Source organism: Pristis pectinata, chromosome 31 (assembly GCF_009764475.1).
Source record: "Pristis pectinata isolate sPriPec2 chromosome 31, sPriPec2.1.pri, whole genome shotgun sequence".
NCBI classification, from domain to species: domain Eukaryota; kingdom Metazoa; phylum Chordata; class Chondrichthyes; order Rhinopristiformes; family Pristidae; genus Pristis; species Pristis pectinata.
Window position 1 is genome coordinate 4477604 of NC_067435.1, and position 22009 is coordinate 4499612.

General features: G+C 44.5%; 1 protein-coding gene across 14 annotated transcripts in view; it reads left to right on the forward strand.

The window, feature by feature from the left end:
• LOC127585086 (KN motif and ankyrin repeat domain-containing protein 2-like) overlaps window positions 1–22009 on the forward strand; it is a 142470-nt gene that overhangs the window by 61037 nt on the left and 59424 nt on the right. For 3 of the 14 annotated variants that reach the window (XM_052042260.1, XM_052042258.1, XM_052042261.1), the window contains exon 1: window positions 20415–20441. The exons of 4 other annotated variants lie outside the window; for them this stretch is intronic. The gene's annotated coding sequence lies outside the window, so the exon portion shown is untranslated. Of the gene's footprint in view, window positions 1–11908; window positions 11951–13664; window positions 13783–18963; window positions 19032–20403; window positions 20442–22009 lie in introns of those variants that run through there. 7 more of the 14 variants (XM_052042254.1, XM_052042259.1, XM_052042252.1 and 4 more) reach the window with 4 other exon arrangements.

The window sequence follows — 22009 nt, forward strand, 5'->3', positions numbered from 1 at the left end:
TGGAGGTTTCTTTTTAGTTTCAAAGAATACTTTATTCATAAAAACATTCACAGGAAATACAATACAATCAGTGCACGTCTTTACATTCAGTGTACAAGCTGACCCTGGGTTACGAACAGGTTCTGCTTTTACAGACGTCCAAAAGTCAATTAAGTTGGATAATACACAAAAATGACTCTCTGACTCTAAGGCTGATAAGAAAGAAGAATTACTAAAAGTGGAGAGAGAGAGGAAATCAGTTCTGCTGTTTATAGGACTTTTTTTAAAAGTTTTTTTAAAGTTTTTATTTACAGTGTGGTAACAGGCCCTTCCGGCCCAACGAGTCTGCGCCGCCCATTTTAAACCCAAATTAACCTACCCGTACGTCTTTGGAATGTGGGAGGAAGCCAGAGCACCTGGAGGAAACTCACGCAGACACGGGAGAACGTACAAACTCCTTACAGACAGTGACGGGAATCGAACCCCGATCGCTGGCGCTGTAATAGCGTCGTGCTAACCGCTAATTAGTAATATTATGGGAGCTCGTACATACATAAAGGTGTCTGTAGTTTGTAACCCAGAGATAGCCTGTACCATCAAACCAATACTTTCTATTTACAATGCATCAAAAGCACTCATGTTGTCCCTTTGAACAATACATCCATGACGCGTTTGAGAGGCTGTTACGCAGACCCAGCTCCTCAGTATCCATTGGTAGCAGAACCCTAGACTGAGGTCCTTCCCCACAAAGCCATTGTGGTGGCTGCACTGAGCTTCAATGCATTCCTCAGCACATACTCCTGCACCCTGGAATGTGTCTGTCAGCAGCATTTACATATGACCTAAGTTCTTGAAGTTCCCAGTTACCCAAGATCAGCCATCTAGCAAGTGTGCTTTGGTTATTTTTGTCACTGCAGCTCACAACTCTCCCTCCCCAGTCGGATATCTATGGTTACAACCCCACACCCTTAATTAAGGCTGCAGAGGCAGGGTCTTTGGCTCTACTGTGGGAAGGAACATTTCCCATTATAATTACAGCCAATGCGTTGAGAAGCCAAACTCTGTGAGGATGAACTATGAGTAAAATTTCAGAAGCAGAGGGTACAGAGGAGATGTGCCAGATTGAAACCAGGGAGTGAGAGGCCTACAGTTTGTGGAAGAGCTTGCACCATTCTCTGTCAGGCACAGAAGGTTTAGGGATAAATTAACAGACAAAGGAACTATAATGGAGAGCTGAGCCTAGACCTTTGTAGATCTGGTTGACAGCAAACACAACCATGGACTTGGGTGTGCAGACAGCAAATGGAGCATTGGCTCAAAAGGCTCAGCGTCAGACAACCCACACTCCCTGGAGATCTGGTAACGTTTATTCAGGAGCTTCCTAGTTTCATCATTGAATGTTCAATACCATATGGCATTTTTAGCACTTGATAATAAAAAGACAAAGTTCATTGGTAACTAGAGAACTGATTTGAGATCATTATCAAAAGAACCAGGCAAGGAATCTCTACTTGGGGCAAGTCTTGTAATCTGGAATATAGTGGCTGTAAGTCTAGTTGTAGTAGATTTATAGAGTCATAGAACAATATAGCATGGATACAGGCCCTTCGGCCCAACCAGTCCATGCCGACCACATTATCCACCCAGTTAGTCCCAATTTCCTGCGTTCAGCCCATATCCCTCCAAGCCCCGTCACCCCATGTACTTATCCAAGTGCTTCATAAATGATACTGTTATACCTGCCTCAACCACTTCCTCTGGCAGCTTGTTCCATACACTCACCACCCTCTGCAGGAAAAAGTTGCCCCTCAGGTCCCTTTTAAACCTATCCCCCCTAGTTTTGGACTCCCCTACCCTGGGGAAAAGACTGTTACCATCCACCTTATCTATGCCTCTCATAATTTTAAACACTTCCATAAGGTCGCCCCTCATTCTCCTAAATTCCAAGGAATAAAGACCTAGCCTGGCCAACCTCTCCCTACAACTAGGCCCTCTAGTCCTGGCAACATCCTTGTAAATCTTTTACATTCTTTCCAGCTTAACCACACCTATCCTAAAACAGGGTGACCTGTTACGCAATACTCCAAGTGTGACCTCACCAACAACTTATACAACTACAACATAATGTCCCGACTCCTATACTAAATGCCCTGACTGATAATGGCCAGTGTACTAAACGCCTTTTTCACCACTCTGTCTTCCTGTGACGCTGCTTTCAACGAACTATGCACTTGTACTCCTAGGTCCCTAGTGCCCTGCCATTTAATAATATTCTTCAAAGAAGAAATGGATAAATACCAGAAAAGGGAAGTCTGTAGAGCTGTTGGGAAAGAGCAGCATCAAATCTCTGTATGGATTATAATGGGATATATAATTAGTTGATCAATTCCTGAAAGGCTTTAGTAGATGGCATTCTTCAATAGAGAATTTTTTGCCTCAGTTCATCCCCACACCTTCATCGGTTTGTTCTCTATCTCTCATGAAGACTCTGCAATATTTTTAGATCCTATGAAAATGTTACTAGCAAGAGCTGCGATGAATGTATCAAAATCCTGGAAGACAAAAAACTTGAGTATTGTTGCTGAGTGTGAAATATTTTCCAAAACCCTCAAGGTAGTGTCAGGCCACAGCTTCTAGTTGCAATTTATGCTGATGTGAACTTTCACTGCAACAAAGCCAGAAAATGCTGAAGATACTCAGCAGATCGGACAGTGTCTGTGGAGGCAGAAACAGAGTGAATATTTCAGGTCACTGACCTTTCACCAGAACCACTCATATCATGAATCAGAATGCTAACTCTGTTTCTCTCCCCATAGAAGCTGCCTGACCTGGTGACCATTTTCTGTTTTTTTTCTTTGTTTTACTTTCTGTTTCAACTTCAGATTTCCAGCTGGAGTTTTTTGCTTGACCTCTCATTGTAGTGTCCAGTTATAGAGGCAGATAGTATGGAAACAGGCCCTTCGGGCCACTGAGTCTTTGGCATGTGAGAGGAAACCAGAGCAATATCAGGCTATTGTTACACGCTCAAGTCCATGTGTGCACAGGTGCAATGAAAAACTTACTTGCAGCAGCATCACAGGCACATACCATCAGATAAGCAGCATTCACAAGAAAAAACACAAATTAAACATAAATTATACATGATTATGGTGGGCCGAAGGGCCTGTTTATGGTGGGCCGAAGGGCCTGTTTTGTGCTGTATGGTTCTATTGTTACAAGAAAGAACACAATTAGAACAACAAAAAAGTCCATTTTGGTGCAAAGTGATCAAAGTGGTCATAGTGCTGCTAAACTGTAGTGATTAGGATTTTGCTGGTAGGTTCAAGAACCGAATGGTTGAAGGGAAGTAGCTGTTCCTGAACCTGGAGGTGTGGGACTTCAGGCTTCTGTACCTCCTGCCCGATGGTGATCCTGAGGAAACCCACAAAGTCACAGGGAGCGTGTTGCCCTATCCTGTGGACAGACGAGGCTTGTGTTCTCTTCAGAACAGAAGGTCTGACTGAGGTGTTTATAATGGTTAAAAGAGTTGGTGATCTAGAGGGAGAAAAATTATTTCTGGAAAGTCCGAACAAAACGGTTTAAGATTAGCTTCACCGACTATTGGTGAAGTGTAAAACCACTCAGCACAATAAATAGTGGAAACTTGGGACTCTCCTTCTGTCCTGCCCCTCAAAACCAAAAAAATTAATAAGTTTTTGTTCGCCAAATATATTAAGGGGTACAAAATTTTCATGATCTAATGAAAAACAAAGTAAGCTTGAAGAACTGAATAGTCTTCTCCTGTTCCTGAGCATCCTGAAGTCATTAGGGCATGACTAGCAGTTGCTTTAGTTCCAATCAAAGTAGTTGACAAGGGTATGGCACACTTGGCATGTGTCTTTGTTGAACCACCCACTGGGTAACTAGTTTATTCATGCTGCGCCCCATGCTGTTCACAAAGTGATGCTCAAATGTGTAGACCCATCTCCAGCGTCTGGTCGTGGTGTATACAGCAACCAGAGGGGGCCACAAGGGAAAAGTAAATGAACTGGCTCCTGGGGTGCAGAATCCTGGGGAGTTAATCCCTTTTAAACTGCATTAAAATGTGGTTAGCAATGTATGCTTCCAAAGTATCAAAAGCCAGCATTCATACCACAAAACATTTTGAGAGTATAACGTGGGAGAAAGAGTCAGAGAGGTTGACAGAGAGAGAGAGAGAGAGAGAGAGGGAGAGAGAGAGAGAAAGAGAGTGCTACAGGAAGAAGGATAGACAGACACAGCAGGAGATACATAGAGGTGTGGTGGGAAAGCGGTTACTACTTTCCTTCAGTAAGGCAGTGTGTTTCTGCTTTGGATGCTTCACTATAGAGGTTGAAAAAGTCATGATCCTGATCTGTATTAATAATTAACTAATTTTTATTCTAATACACAAAAAGCTGGAGGAACCCAGCGGGTCAGGCAGCATCTATGGAGGGAAAGATGAAGGGTCCAGATGAAGGGTCTCGACCCGAAACATTGACTGTCCATTTCCCTCCATAGATGCTGCCTGACCCACTGGGTTCCTCCAGCTTTTGGTGTGTTGCTCCAGATTTCCAGCATCTGCAGTTCCTCATGTCTCTCTTTATTCTAATATACATAGTTTTATCACCTGCTGGTGGATGTGACTGTGGTAATTCACCAAATTAACTCTGATCAGATGCACGCGGAGATCCCTGTTCATTGCCTAATGTCCTATGTACCCTCCAGCAAGTGAAAGGAGAAACAGGAAGTAAATGTAGAAATAATAGTGGAGAGTTTGGAACAATTTGTCACCAGAGACCAAACCCAAGCTCCCCCTGTGTGTGATTCATAATGGAACCCAAAGTAGAAGATCGTCATTCAACTTGTTTGCAGTCTGTGGGCGCTGGTCCTCTGTTACAAGGGAAGAAACACGAGCTGCCAATAAAACAGCCTTTACTGAATGGGTCAATGTATTTTTGTGGTGTAGGAAGTACAGCAAAGGTTCACTGGATTGGTTGCAAGGATTGTCCAATGAGGAGAGATTGCAAACTGGGATTTTATTCTCTGGAATTTGGATGACCAAGAGGTGACCTCATTGAAATGTACTTAAGACCATAAAATATCGGGCGGAATTAGGCCATTCGGCCCATCAAGTCTGCTCCACCATTCACTTATGGCTGATTATTTCTTCAACCCCATTCTCCTGCCTTCTCTCTGTAACCGTTAAACCCCTTACCAAACAAGGACCTATCAACCTCTGCCTTAAATACACCCAATGACTTGGCCTCCACCACCCTCTGCGGCAACGAATTCCACAGATTCACCACCCTCTGGCTCAAGAAATTCCTCCTCATCTCAGTTCTGAAGGGACGTCCTTTTATCCGAGACTCTGCTACTAATGGAAACATCCTCTCCACATCCATTCTATCCAGACCTGGCCAGTTCACCTAGAACCAGGAGTCACAGTCTCAAAATAAGAGGTTGGCCATTCAGAAGTGAGGCAAGGAGAAATCTCTTACCCAGAGGGCAGCGAATGGTCAGAATTCTCTATCCAAGAGGACTGTGGAAGCTCCATCAATGAGGATATTTAAAACAGAGATCATTACATTTTTAGATATTAAGGTATCAAGGGATGTGGGTTAGTTCAGGATAGTGCCACAGAGGTAAAGGGTCAGCTGTGACCTTATGAATGGTGGAACAAGCATGAGGGTCTGAATAACCTTACTCTGACTTCAATTTCTTATGTTATTATCTTCAAGGGTTAAACCACATGGTGAACCCAGTTCTTAAAGGCACACTAACATTCACATCTACGATAGTGGTTGCAAAGCCAGATCTTAGGGGTAAAAGAAAGTTCACTAACAGCACAACAGAGCTCCCTTGAGAGAGAAGATACTTTCTGAGTTGGTGGGACCCCCAAACAGACCACCACAGGTGATGGGTCAATGTTGTAACCCTCTGTGACCCACTCGCTGAAAATATTACCTTATATTGGGGTTTTAAGTACGATTTTAAAGTGTCTTTTATTTCACTTTGCTAAGGATGAACTATGTTTTCATGTGACCCCAGACAAGCTGTATGAAGTGTTCACATTCCAACCCTTTGACTTAGAATGTTTCTGTCTGGGTCGGAGCTCAATTCTCAAAGGCTTAAATAACTCAGTTATTACAAAGGATTCCTTTTAATCAGTGTGTTTTCCTGGATGTCCCAGGTTGATTGCATCAGTGTAGGAGGAAGGTTGATACTAGTTGACCAGGGTCTATGAATTCTGGGAGTGCAGGGTGGTTAACCAACTGACCGGAACAGTGACGGAGGCTGTAACCAGCAGTCACAATACATCCATCGGATTATGTGAGTAGGGCAATTTCAACCAAGATAAGGGCTGTCTCTTAGAACTTACGTTGTCCCTTACTGCAACCCAAGCTGTACTTGCATTACCAGGAATTTTCCGTGCCACAGCTTATAGGATACAGATCTGGAGATAGGGAGTGGGAGGGGGGAAGAGAAAGAAAAGAGATAGAGGAGGCAAGAAAGGGGGAGGAAAGAGAGAGCGAAAGAGGGAAGATAGAGAGAGACAAGGGCGAGAGCAGACTGGGGAGAGGAGAGAGAGGGGGAGGAAGTAGAAAGTGAGAGAGCGAGGGAGGGGAGGAAGAGAGAAGGGGACAAGTTGAGAGAACCACTTTATACCCTGTCCTCTCCCACATTCCCCATTCTCTCCCCCACTGCCTCTCCTCCCTACCCCCACTCTCCCCCAGGGAATGGGAGGGAAGGCGGGTGTTGTGACCAGAAGACTGCAGAAGGTACCACTTTCAACTTACCAAAATTGCGTCCCATTTGTGTTGCCTCAATTGTGCTGTGATGTTGGTTGGGGAACATTTTCTGACAGTGTTGTCTGTGAGATAGCTTCTAGCTGTTTTGTTTTCATACACTTCTCACAAGATTTGTGATTCATGGTGTCCAGTCTATAAATGACTAACTTTACATGATGTAGTTTCATAATAAATTAACAACATAAATCAGGGTCAGGGGGAATGATCTATTTGCCATTACAGATACTTACTGTAGCTGCAGAGTGACCAAAGCTGGGATCTGAATGTCGAAGGGGATTTGTTATTTAAAAAGGACAGCCGTAAGGGAAATAAGTGACGAGATCAGTACAGTAGTGAGACTTGACAGGTACGTGGATAGAAAAGGTTTAGAGGGATATGGGCCAAACGCAGGAAAATAGCACTAGGTCTGTTAGGCAACTTGGTCGGCATGGACGAGTTGGGCCGAAGGGCCTGTTTCCGTGCTGTATAACTGAATGACTCTATGATCTTGGCTTGGCAGGTCTTGATGTAGAATTAGAATCAATAAAAAGGGAAAAAACAGCAAGTAGGCAGAAAACAGAAAAATGGACAAGGCATAGAAGGATATGGTCCTAATGTGGGCAAATGGGATTAGTGCAGATGGACAAAAGGGTCAGAATGCACATGATGGGCCGAAGGGTCCAATTCTGTGCCGTCCGTCTCTGTGACTTTGCCAAATTTATAGACCACCAAATAGTAGTTGTAATATTGGACATGGCTTAAATCAGGAAATAACAAGTTCACTTCCTTGCTGGTGAGTGCAGTGTATATGGTATTGGTTGTAAAAGGGTAATCGTTGCTTTCAGAGTAATTTAAGTCAGGTAGCTGACAGCCCTCTGGGTTGCTTGTTGAAGGGCCATTGGAATAAGCAATGATATTCGTTGGATCTCCCAAATCATAGCCAATCAAAGAACTCTGGTACCACAATGAGGTCATGTCTCATGAAAGCTTTGGTTGATTCAGATTATGTTCATCAGGAGTCAATGGGCAGGGATTGGGATCACTGGGATTTACCACATTGGGAATCAATGGGAACAAGTTTCATTCAATGTGATCATCGCAATATCAATAACAACATCTAAAAGACATTTGGATGCCAAGTTCCTCCACTAGATTGTTGCTTCATCATCGAGGTGTTGTTGGGGTGGTGGGTGGGTGGGGAGGGGAGGGGGATATGGCTGCGTTAAGCAGTCCTTCTCACTGTCCATCCCTGTTGTTCCTGTCAAATGTATCTGAAGTTTTATCGTGTGACATTATTGCTTTGAATTGCCACACCAAATACACCTACCATTGAGCCATTATCCAGCTGCATACTCTTGTTGAGCTTTTGATAGCCGTAGGTGTTAGTGAACCAGTTGTATTTACCCCAACCTCTGATATTTTTATTAATTAAAATGATCAAGCCAAACAAACTGAAGAACACAGCTTGTGCATTGGTCCAGTGGTTTTTCACCAAGACGTTGCTCCTGTCATGGAGACTAATCCTGGAGGACTGATAGCTCTAACTGAACTAACGGATAAGGCAGATGAAGTCAGGGCATGGATAGGTAATTGAGACTGAGATATCAGAGCCATCACAGAAACATGGCTGAGGGAGGGAGAGGACCAGAAGCTAAACACTCCAGGTTATAGGTACCACAGGCGGGATAAAGGTGGAGGGAAAAGAGGAGGAGGAGTCGCATTTTTGATTAAGGAGAACATCACGGCAGTAGTCCGAGATGAAATTACTGAGGGATCATCCAGTGAGGCTTTCTGGGTGGAGCAGAGAAATAAGAAGGGGATGATCACCTTGTTGGCATTGTACTATAGGCCCCCTAATAGCCAATGGGAATTAGAGGAACAACTATGTAGGGGGATTGTGGAGAGTTGCAAGAATGATAGGCTTGTTGTAGGGGATTTTAACTTTCCTAACATAGACTGGGACTGCCGTAGTGTTAAGGGCTTAGATGGGTGGAATTTGTTAAGTGTTGTTCAAGTTTCTGCAGGTAATATATAGATGGCCCTAATGGGAGAGGGCAAAACTTGACCTATCCTTGGGAAATAGGGCAGGGCAAGTAACTGAGATGTCAGTAGGGGAGCACTTTGAGACCAGTGACCAGAGGCAGGTACAATAACAACATTAAAAAGACACTTGGACAGGTACATGGATAGGAGAGGTTTGGAGGGATATGGGTCGAACGCGAGCACATGGGACTAGCTTAGATGGGCATCTTGGTCGGCATGGACGAGTTGGGCTGAAGGGCCTGTTTCCGTGCTGTGTGACTCTATGACTGCCCCTTGCTGGCTTGCTTAAAGCAAGGTGCATGATCACTCGCTGAATCTGCCAATTAGCTGGGTTAATCCAGGCCGCAGGGTGAGTGGATGTGGGCTGGAGATGGGGGGAGAGTTGGTGGAGGAGTGGGTAAGTTGGTGCAGGACATTTGTGTCCAGGGATGCTCTTGACACAGTGTCCAACCAGCCCTGAACTCTTGTCTGGGAGCCTCTCCTCCTGTACAGTGATTCCGTGAGGAAATGCTCTCGCCCGTGGATCAGGAAAAAATGTTCCGTTTGTTTTCTCTGAAAATGAATGCCATATATGGTGAGCTCAGGCAACCCACTCGCCTCTGCCAGCTCCCTATAACTGACAGCTGGCTTGCTGACCCCAGACATCAAAGAATAAAAATGGAAGTGTTTTTCTCCTGTGTTCCAATGAGCTCTGCTGCAAGGTGCCAGCCATGGATAGGACTGCCAGTGTCCCAGGAAAGAATATTGAGAATAATCCCTCAGTTGAGCTGGAGGAGCTCAGCATCATCGTGTTTTTCATCTAGATTCAAGCATCTGCAGTCCTTTGTTTCTCTGAGGGATCTCTGCGTCATTTAAAGGCCCACTGCCCACTCTGTGCTTATAAGATAAGATATTTATTTGTTAGTCACATATACATCGAAACACACAGTGAAATGCGTCTTTTTGCGTTACTGAGAATGTGCTGGGGGCAGCCTGCAAGTGTCGCCACTCTTCTGGCACCAACATAGCGTTCCCACAGCTCCTAACCTGTGCATCACAAGCACATAGCATCATATAAGCAGCATTCACAAGAAAAACAGACATGATGCACAAATTTTACAAGAAAGAACAGAACTAGAACAAAAAAAAATCCATTGTAGTGCAAAGAGATCAAAGTGGTCATAGTGTTATATGGTGCTCTTGTCAGTGTTGTAAAGGAATTATTGTATTGGTATTGGTTTATTATTGTCACTTGTACCGAGGTACAGTGAAAAACTTGTCTTGCATACCGTTCATACAGATCAATTCATTACACAGTGCATTGAGGTAGTACAGGGTAAAAACAATAACAGAATACAGAGTAAAGTGTGACAGCTACAGGGAAGTGCATTGCAGGTAGACAATAAGGTGCAAGGTCATAACAAGGTAGATTGTGAGGTCAAGGGTCTATCTCATCGTATAAGGGGAGCATTCAATAGTCTTATCACAGTGGGATAGAAGCTGTCCTTGAGCCTGGTGGTACGTGCCCTCAGGCTCCTGTATCTTCTGCCTGATGGAAGAGGAGAGAAGAGAGAATGACCCGGGTGGGTGGGGCCTTTGATTATGCTGGCTGCTACACCAAGGCAGCGAGAGGTATAGACAGAGTACATGGAGGGGAGGCTGGTTTCCATGATGTGCTGAAGATTCTGTGATGTGTGATGAAGATTCAAGCCACCCACCAAAGGCTTGAGCTCTCCCAATGCATGGCTGATGGAGTGCTGTACTATTGGAGGCTACCATCTTTCAAGTGAGGCGTTGAATTGTGGGTCTCTTATAAACAATCCTACAACACTATTTCAAGGATGAGCAACAGAGGTTTCCCTGGCCAAAACTTACCTTGCTGCAATCTATCAGTTGATTGGCTAGCCACTATATTGTTGAGCTCCAGTTCTTGACTGAGACATTTACAGCATTCTGACACCTGGTCGGCAAAGGAATCAGTTGATGGTTACACAAGAGACTGCAGATGCTGGAATCTGGAGCAACACACAAAACACTGGAGGAACTCAACAGGTCAGGCAGCATCTATGGAGGGAAGTGGACAGTTGACATTTTGGGTCGAGACCCTTCATCTGGACTGAGTCTGGTTTATCTGGTTTACATCTCCCCATTCACAGATGTTGGTGTCAGTTTCCCTGGCTCTGAACCTGGGGACTTACTTGGCCCATGGAAGTTATGGCATCTTCCCGCAGCTGAGACCTGTCCGCAGACACAACCACGTCTCATCTGTTGAGCAGCCGTACAGTGTGGAAGCCAAACCTCACTTCTGCATGGGGGTACAGCAAGCTGAGCTGTACTCTGTGCTGTTGTACTCTGGCCTGTTGTACTCTGGGTTGAGCTGCTGTTCTGGGCAAGAAGATTGCATTGTCCAAGGCCTGGACCCTGCAGGAGTGAAAGAGTAACAAAATCACGAAGAAAATCGAGGCATTGCAGAAAATTCAGCGTGCATTTTGTTAATTTGTTCCAATGAGGAAGAAAAAATGCTTCATGGGGGTGGGTCAGTTGGAAAGGAAAGATCATGTGATTAGACAGGCAGCAATGTGCCCTGTTGTAGCTGGCCACCCCTACAAGTGAGACGTGCTCAGCTCTTGGTTCTTATTCCAAGAGCTTCTCATGAAAGCACAGGATTTAGTTTTAAAAATAACATTTTTGGAAAGTCGCTTCTCTTTTTATCTGCCGGGTTGACAGGGTCTCAGGGGATGTGAAACAGGAAATAGATCCTTGAGTACCAGACCCCTCCTTTCCTGCCTGTTCTCCTGGCTGTTCATCTGATTATACTCATGGGTCCCACTGTACATTCTGTACAGAGGAAAATGTCAAACCAATTATATTTACCCTATAGTAAACGTGGCTTCAAATACAGGAACAGAACTGAGCACTGCCTTGCAAATGTCCTGGCCGTTTCCTGAAAATAGGTTCAGCTCCCACTGAGCCAGATCCACTCTCACTAGATACAATGCAAGTGGGTCAGACCTCTTCCCTGCATTGCTGCTGTATTAAGTCCCAGTGGAATCGTCACAGCCATGCTAAATGGGGAGAGAATACAGAAATCGGAGGTGCAACGGGACTTAGGAGTCCTAGTGCAGGATTCCCTGAAGGTTAACTTGCAGGTTGAGTCAGTGGTAAGTAAGGCAAATGCAGTGTTAGCATTCATTTCGAGAGGACTAGAATATAAAAGCAAGGATGTACTGCTGAAGCTTCATAAGGCGTTGGTCAGACCGCATTTAGAACATTGTGAGCAATTTTGGGCCCCATATCTAAGGAAGGACGTGCTGGCCCTGGAGAGGGTCCAGAGGAGGTTCACAAGAATGATCCCGGGAATGAAAGGCTTACTGTATGAGGAGCGTTTGATGTCTCTGGGCCTGTACTCAATGGAGTTCAGCAAGATGAGGGGGAAATCTCATTGAAACCTACTGAGTACTGAAAGGCCTGGATAGAGTGGATGTGGAGAGGACGTTTCCATCAGTAGGAGAGTCTAGGATCCGAGGGCACAGCCTCAGAATAAATGGATGTCTCTTTAAAACTGAGATGAGGAATTTCTTCAGCCAGAGGGTGGTGAATCTATGGAATTCGTTGCCACAGAGGGCTGTGGAGGCCAAGTCACTGGGTGTATTTAAGGCAGAGACTGATAGGTTCTTGATTGGTAAAGGGGGTTAAGGATTACGGGGAGAAGGAGGGAGAATGAGATTGTAAAGAAAATCAGCCATGATTGAATAGCAGAGCAGACTGAATGGACCAAATGGCCTAATTCTACTCCTATACCTTCTGGTCTACTTCTTCCTCATTAAAAAGGTTCAAACCACTGGAATTCATAGAACCAGAAGGTTCACTGTGTCAGTCTGCCAATTCAAGTCACCATCTCTGACTGTCGCCAGTTCCCCCCGTTCACTCCTGTACACAATCCAGATGGTCCCTCCTGTCATACAAAGAAAGAACAGGGACTTACACAATGGCTTCCCAACCTGTAGAGATCCAGCACACTTCACTGCTGAGGTAATACATCTGAAGTGCAGTCACTGCTTTAATATCGTAACCACAGAGACTGATTGCACAAAGCACATGCAGCACTGTGGTAACCACTTTCTGAAAAGCTTACTAATGCTAAATCCTCTGCTTTGCTTTGAGTCTTGGAGCAAACCCCAGGACTGTGTGTGTCTACTGGCTGCATCACTCCAGAGGTCTCAACACAAGCCTTCCCCACCCAGCTCAACCTTTCCTCCCCCATCTGCAGTCCTCTCCAAACCAGATGATGGATGTGCTTAGGGTGAGAGAGGATTTGATAGAGTAAAAGACCTTGACTGGCTTAACCAGGGTAAATAGAGAGAAGACAGCGGTGATGATCTGGAATTTCAAGAAAGATAATCTGGTCATTACCACATGTCTGCTTGTGAGAGCTTCCTATGCATAAATTTGTTGGCACAGTTCCTCAACACAACAATGATTGGTATTGCTATTGATTTATTATTGTCACTTGTACTGAGGTACAGTGAAAAACTTATCTTGCATACCGTTTGTACTGATCAATTCATTACACAGTGCATTGAGGTAGTACAAACAATAACAGAAAACAGAGTAAAGTGTCATAGCTACAGGAAAGTTCATTGCAGGTAGACAATGAGGTGCAAGGTCAGACAAGGAAGATCGTGAGGTCAAGAGTCCATCTCATCGTATAAGGGAACCGTTCAATAGTCTTATCACCGTGGGATAGAAGCTGTCCTTGAGCCTGGTGGACCATGTTTCAAGAATATTTCATTGTGTACAAAGTGCTTTAGGAAGACATGAAAGGTGCTATACTAATGCAAGACTTCTTTCTAAATTTAAAAATGGTGGAAACAGTCAATCAGAGTCTTCACAAAGGGCATTGAATGGACATTAATGAAGAATCATTTCCAGAACTATGAGGCATGGAACTGATGGAATCGCTCTTCTATGAATTGGCATTGACAATGGGCAGGTCAGTCTCCTTCTGTAAAACAACCATTTTATGATTAAAGATATTTTTAAATATGTTTTTTAAAGCTGCAGTAATCTTTTTGTGCTGGATTTATTATTAGAAATTATTAATTCTTAGGTATTGCTAATTCTAGAAAGAAGACTTGCTCTCATATAGCACCTTTCATGTCTTTATACCCAGTGAAGTACTGTTGTGTTGAGTAACTGTGGCAGCCAATTTATGCAGAGGAAATTCCCACAGGCAGAAATGTGGTAATGACCAGGTAACCTTTATTGAAAAACAAAAAATTGCTGATGTTGGAAATATGAAATTTAAAAAAACCAGGGCTGAAATGGTTGCCACAAGAAGACACAGGTTTAAGGTGCTGGGGAGTAGGTACAGAGGAGATGTCAGGGGTAAGGTTTTACTCAGAGAGTGGTGAGTGTGTGGAACGGGCTGCCGGCAACGGTGGTGGAGGTGGATACGATAGGGTCTTTTAAGAGACTTTTGGATAGGTACATGGAGCTTAGAAAAATGGAGGGCTGTGGGTAAGCTTAGTAATATCTAAGGTAGGAACATGTTCGGCACAACTTTGTGGGCCAAAGGGCCTGTATGTGCTGTGGGTTTTCTATGTTCTATTCTATGTTTCTAAAACAGAGCATGCTGGAAGTACTCAGTAAGTCAGTCAGCATCTTTGGAGAGAGAAACAGTGTTAAAGTTTCAGGATAATGAACTTGGAAAAATTAGAGAACTTCTCAACATCCTCCATTTCTGATGAAAGGCCATTGGCCTGAATAGTAAAAGCTTTTACTTATGCTAATGGATGGGCAAACATTGGCTCTTCAAAATATTACAGAGGGATTGTTTATGTACCCCAGAGAGGGAAATGGTGCCCAGCTTTAACACCTCACACACACCTCCAACACTGCAGCACTCCCTTCATACTGCCCTGAGGGGTCAGGTTCGATTTTTGTGCTCACGTCTCTCTGGTGTGGGACTTGAAGCCATAACCTTCTGCTGCAATAGGCAAGAGAGCGGCTAAACAAGCTGCTTTAACTGTCGTTGATGAGTGATAAATACCATCCAGGAGAACTTCCCTGTGTTTCCATATAGTGTCATGGGATCTAATTTGACAGGGTCTTGGTTCAATGCATCACTCGAAAGATGATGCCACCAAGCATGCAGTGCTTAAGAAGAAACCTATCATGAAAACCAGCCTCCCCTCCATGGACTCTGTCCACACTTCCAGCTGCCTCAGGAAAGCAGCCATCATCAAAGACCCCTCCCACCCTGGACACTCTCTCTTCTCCCCCCTTCCATCAGGCAAACGATACAAAAGCTTGAAAACACATACCACCAGGCTCAAGGACAGCTTCTGTCACGCTGTTATAAGACTCTTGAACGGACCTCTTGTACAATAAAGATGAACACTTGAGACCTCATCATAGCCTTACACCTCATTCATCTACCTGCACTGCACTTTCTCTGTAACTGTAACACTATACATTCTGTTATTGCATTTTCATTGTACCACCTCCATGTACTTATGTTGGAATGATCTATCTAGATGGCATGCAAAACAAAGTTTTTCACCATATCTCGGTACATGTAATAAACCAATTACCAATTAATCATGTGGGCTTATTTTTGCCAAGGCTCACGTTGAAGTTTACAAAATTGACGGCTCACAATATTATGAGAAAATGGTAGAGCCAGATCACTAATGAAGTATCTGGATAAAGGCTACGACCAAGTGATAGTAAATGGATTTAGTATAGATGGGTATCTATGGTCGGCATGGATATGCTGGGCCAAAGGGCCAGTTCCTGTGTTGTGTAACTCTATTCTGCACAGGAAACTGCTTCCAATATCTCCAAATCCTCTGGGAGTGCCTCGTGATGCTCCAAGGATTTTAGGGTAATCTGTAGTTTGCTTCTTCTGATGTACGCAGTGGTCGGTTGTGTGGAGCCGTGATGGATGGTGCCATTATAATGGTGCCATGATCACACCATTGTGTGATGGATGAGGCAACTATGGTGCTGAGGGGTCTGATCTCCCGTCCACCCCAAACACCCACCATTCCATGGGCAAACCTCACTGGGAGCATTGATGTAATAATATGGTTTTGCTACCATTACTAGTCAATAATGTATTTATGTTACTATTACTAGTTAATCAGCCCTGATGTTGCACAAGGGAATGAAGATTGTAACTCTCAGATGAAATAGATTAGAGGGTGGAAATAATTGAACCAGAACTGTCTGTCTAGTTCAAAACTTGGCCTTAGAATCATAGAATCGAACAGCACAGAATCAGGCCCTTCAGCCCATCTTGTCCATGCTGACCATGATGCCCATCTATGCTAATCCCATTTGCCTGCATTGGGCCCATATCCTCCCTGACCTGCTGAGTTCCTCCAGCATTGTGTGTGTGCTGCTCCAGATTTCCAGCATCCGCAGTCTCTCTTGTGTCTCTGTATCCTTCTCCACCTTCCCTCTCCAAGTACTTGTCCAAACGCATTTTAACTGTTGGAATTGTATCTGCCTTCACCACCTCCTCTGGCGGCTGTCTCTCGATAACCTTTGTGTGAAAAACTTACCCCTCAGATCTATTTTAATATTTTCGTTATAAATTAGTTTGCCTGCATTATGACAGAAGGCTGAAATCATTTGATAATTACAGCTTCGTGGCCGCTGCTTCACAGCTCCAGTGACCCGGGTTCAATCCCGACCTCAGCTGCTGTCTGTGTGGAGTTTGCACATTCTCTCTGTGACCGTGTGGGTTTCCCCAGATGCTCCTACACCTCAAACATGTGCAGATTGGATTGGTAGATGGATTGGGCACTGTAAATTGCCCCTTGTATATAGGTGAGTGGTAGAATCTGGAGGGAGTAAAGGGGAGGGTGGGGAGAATAAAATGGGATCAGTGTAGATTAGTGTAGCTGGGTGCTTAATGGTATAGACTCGATGAGCTGAAGGGCCTGCTTCCCTGCTGTATGACCCTTTTAAATTGCACCTATCACAGGATGACAGATTTACATAGATAAATTCCATTCTAAAGAAGGCTATATCGCCAAAGTTTTTCAGGAAGCATGGAACAGTAAAACTAAGTTACTGGCTTGACATTATTTCAGAATCTGAACTGTGGGATCGTATACTGTTTATTTACATATTACAGACTTGCAAATTACCAAAGCTTAAAGAAAGATTAGACACTGTAAGACGATCATTTAAAACACTAACAGGATTACTTGCTAGACCAAATCTCAACGATAATCATTAAAGCTTTACTTGGAGATGCCTACGGTGAAGGAATGCACTGTCTAGTCTGATGTTGCATTGCATAGAACAGGGTCTTTGAGGTTAAAGGCTGCATTTCTCAGGGTCTGTATTTGAAATGCTTTTCTGAGGGACTGTGTCTCCAAAAGCCTGTGTACTTTGAGTTTGCATTTTTGAGTGTTTGTGTTTTGAGGGCGTGGAAGTATAACAGACTCTCCCCCCTAAGAAGCTGGTGTGTAAGGTCTGCATTCCTAACACGTTGCTGTAAAGCAGTGAAACATGGACTACATGCAGCTGCCAAGAAAGACGGCTCAACATCTTGATGTTCAGAACATTCAGGAAGATGGCTCAACATTTTGATGCCCGTGATGCATTTTTGGCATCTTGCGGAAGGAAAAAAGTCTCCAATCCAACGTTCCTCTCGGAAGCAAAGATGCCAAACATCGCAGCGTTCTTCATGTAAAGAAGATGTTGCTGTGCAAGGTGAAAGATGGCCACATCCCTAAGGATATTCTGTGCAGGCAGCTGAAGACCAGTCAAGTGTCCCAAGTTCTGTGTTAATGGATACAAATGCCTCCAACATTAATCACTTCAAGTGGGAAACTGCAGCTAATGTTGGAAGCAAATGGCTTTGTGGACTGTGGAGAGGGATGCATGCCATGATAATCAGTGAATCAGAATCACTGACTGATATGACGTGAAATTTGTTGTTTTGCGGCAGCAGTACAGTGCAAAGACATAAAATTAATATAAATTACAAAAATAAATAGTGCACAAAATAAAGGAATAACAAGGTAATGTTCATGGACCATTCAGAAATCTGATGGCGGAGGGGAAGAAGCTGTTCCTGAATCATTGAGGTCTTCAGGCTCCTGTACCTCCTAGTAATGAGAAGAGGGCATGTCCTGGATGGTGAGGGTCCTTTGTGATGGATGCTGCCTTCTTGAGGCACCGCCTCTTGAAGACGTCCTCGATGGTGGGGAGGGTTGTGCCCGTGATGGAGCTGGCTGAGTCTACAACCCTCTGCAGCCTCTTGCGATCCTGTGCATTGGAGCCTCCAATGGTTTCATGAACTCCAGATAGATGCCAACACCACAGGCAAGGCCACAAAGCGATGGGTCGCCCAAGATCATCAGCTAATGGTACCTCGAGCTGTGTCACACGGTGGGCTCTACCTTCACAGAACTGGCTTATTTAGTCATCAGTGGATATGGTCTCACTGCTTGACCGCTGCTTATCCATCATCTCATGTAGATGGAAGGGTGCCAGCAGCAACATGTGCTCCTGAGAATCTGTATGTCTTGAGGCTGCATCTCTGAAGGATTGTATTTCTGTCTTTTGGGTCTGAATCTGAGACTCCTTGGTTTTGAGGCTAATTTCTGAAGTTCAGCCTTTCTGTTGCTCTGTTCTTCTGATGTTCCATTTGTGCTGAGTTTGCTAACGTCAGCTACAATAGTGATGGCAATTGCCTCAGTACCCTTGGGCTAGGAGGTGGAAATGACTCTGCCCGAAGCAAGTGGGCTCCTCTGGAAGATGAGTACCTGTGGCTGCTGGGTGACCATTGGACTTCAATGATGCCAACTAAAGTGAAGTAGATCAATGGCTCTCAGAAGTGAGAAACACACAAAGACGACATTGGGTGGTGTTTCTAAAATTGCTCAAGGAACAGGCAAGGGAAAAGAGCAGGATGGCAAAAGAGACATCAGGAAAAAGTAGGTGAGTGGTTTGAGCTCAACCCCATGATTCAGGGGTATGAACACAGGAAGTGCCCTGTGTCTCCTTCTAATCTCAAACCCTGCTACAAGTGAATTCCCTGCTTTTGTGGAAGTGGTTTAGAATACTGTACACTTTCATTTGGTTAAAAAAAGGTGACTCAGGCTCTCCGAAGCAGTGAGTCAGAGTTCGAAGAGGTTTAACACGCAGACATAATCTGAGATTGTCTGGGGCGATTTATCAACCAAGGGAAGGACAAGCTTTTACAGAAACGACGAGGTAATTACCATTGCAGCTTTTTTATTTGATTGATTTATTGCACTCGACCCCATGCTGCATCCACTGCCTTCTGGAGCTCCAGTGGGGTGAGGAAGCATAGTTTATATAACAGTGAGGCTCACAGGGCTGTAACATTTTGCTAAAGGTTGGGCAGTGATGTGAAAACCTGTGGAGGTTCGAAGAACATTGTAGCTCTGTGTGTTTCTGATGTTCTGCATTTCTGATGCTTTGCGTTTCGGAGGTTGTGTACAAATGATCATTTGCCTGTGTTTCTCAACTTCTGCATTTCAAAGGAATTTTGTTTCTTTAGGTTTCCGAGGGTCTGGATTTTTGTGGCTTTGATATGAGACTGTATTTGTGATGGTATATGAAACAGTGTATGAGTGTATTTGTGATTGTATATGTATGAGACTGTATATGAGACTGTATTTCTACAGCTCTGTGCTTCTGCAGTTTTACTACTGACAACCTGTGTTCCTGAGGATTCTCATTTGCAAGGGCTTTTATTCCTGAGGGTGTGTCTGAGGTCTGTGTGGTTCCTGGGTTCTTTGCTTTGACCAATATGTGTGCTTCGGAGACCGTCTACTTCTGAAGGTCTGCTTTACTTTGTTTATGCAGTTTGTTAGTGTTGCTGTGCTTTTGGAATCACCCTCTAGCCACATTTTGTTCTACGTTAACTGCAGTGTTACTCAAAAGTTGGGGCTCCTGGAGACATGGGGGTGATCCTGGGGTGATTGTCATGGACTGCAACACAGCAGTGGCTAGGGTGGGTACACTGGGGGAGACTGAAGAGATACCAGGAAGTAGAGAGGAGAGGACCTCATAGTATAACTGGACGCTGTGTACAGAAGTACCTCCCACTCTACCACACCCCTGAGAGACTGGAGACTGGACGAGTGCTCGGGATCCCTTCTCTGCTCTGTTTTGGGTTTTGTGACTTTCTCCTGATTCAAGTGGGCAGCGAGAGGCCGTGAATAAAGGCCTCCCCGAGGGAGATATTTCCTCACATCCTCCTGACTGCACAAATTGCTGCGTGGTCATGAGTCATTTTGTTTAACTGGATTAAATGAGAAACATGTGCAGGGTTTAACACTGGAAAGACTGACTTTTTTTCCACTGCATCTCTTGTTTGTTTGCTTCTGCAACTGCTGAGCTCTTTTCCCAGTCTGGCTGTTGAATTTAATCCTAACTTTACTGAGCTAGAATTACATGGAATGTATACTACAGACATTAGCCATTTGGCCCAACTAAAGCTGTTGTTTACACTCAATATAAGCTATGCCAACGACGTCATCTCTGCTTTACAGCAGATCTTTCTCTCATGTACTTGTCTGCTCCCCTCTCTCACCAAGAATGCTGAATTACTCCACAGGGACTACTACTTATCTCAACTGAACCTATGGAATGGAGGTAAACACTGCAGAAGTTCTCTCCTGATCACTATTCATTCCCTAACAAAGCCTACCTCATCTGCTAAGGTACTCTCATTTAGTTTTTTGTGTTACGTCGCAGTTGTACAAGCTGCTGGTGAGGCCGCACTTAAGTATTGTGTTGGGTTCTGGTCATCCTGCTACAGGAAAGATGTTGTTAAACTGGGAAGAGTGTAGAAATGATTTGCAAGGATGTTGCCAGGACTCGAGGGACTGAGTTATAGGTGAAGTTTGGACTCATCCGAACTTCTTTTGTGCGAGCTCCCTTTCCCTCACCACACCCATGCTTGGGCTGACCTGCACGGGCTTCCAGTCCGGTAAAAGCTCCATTTAAAAATCCTCATCCTCTGTAGCTTTGTTTTGTAAACTCTTATTGCTCCAAAACCTTCTGCGTTCCTTCAATCCAGATCCATTCCTCATCCCCCAGTTCTCATTTCTGTGCCACTGGAGTTCACATCTTCAACTTCATGGCCTCTGGGAGTTCCTTCCTCTGCCTCACCACCTCCTATAATATATTCCCTAAAACCTCCTCTTTGACCAAGCTATCGCCTCCTCCCAACTCATCAATTTTGGTCTGATTTCTGTGAGATCAGTTAGTATATAGAAGGTGTATAGATATACGGTGTTATATTTTAGATGAAAGAATGACACAGTACATGCTCCAATTTCAAATAGGTTGCTAGGGCAAAGCAGTTTCTAAACTATGTGGGATGCTGATCTTCACAATCAGAAGTGTAGGACAGAAAACTGGGAGGTTAGGACAATTATAAGACGAGAGTGTAGCCCCTGTTGGCGTATTGTATCCACAGTGTAGGAAAGGTTGGTATCTTTGGGCAAGGGACATCATCTTTGGGCAGCACAGTGGCACAGCTAGTAGAGCTACTTCCTCACAGCTTCAACGACCCAAGTCATAGAGTCATAGAGCAATACAGCAGGGATACAGGCCCTTCAGCCCAACCAGTCCATGCCGACCACGGTGTCCATCCAGCTAATCCCAATTTCCTGCATCCAGCCCATACCTCTCCAAGCCCTGTCCCTCCATGTACCTATCCAAGTGCTTCTTAAATGATATTATTGTACCTGCCTCACCCACTTCTGACCCCAGGTGCTGTCTGTGTGGAGTTTGCACATCCTCCCTGTGACCTCTTGGGTTTCTCCCACCTCCCAAAGAAGTGTGTCGGCAGGTTAATTGACCACTATGAATTGCCCCTGGTGTGTGGGTGAATGGTGAGATCTTGGGGGAGTCAGTAGGAATTGGGGGGGGGGAAATAAAGTGGATTCGTGTAGGATTGGGGTAAATGGGTGCTCGATGTCGGTGTGGACAATAGGCTGGAGGACCTGTCGCTGTGTTGTGTGACCCTCTGACTCTGTGACTAACCTAGCACCAGTAATGGTGACCACTTAACTGCTAGTTTGTTGTCTGACTCACGGGTTTTAGGAAAGGGAATCTGCTGGTCTTTCCGGGACTGCCTACACTCGTCTGAAGACCCAGCAATAGGGGCTGACTTTTAACCTGGCCTCTGAAATGGAAGCAGTCATTGGTAATTA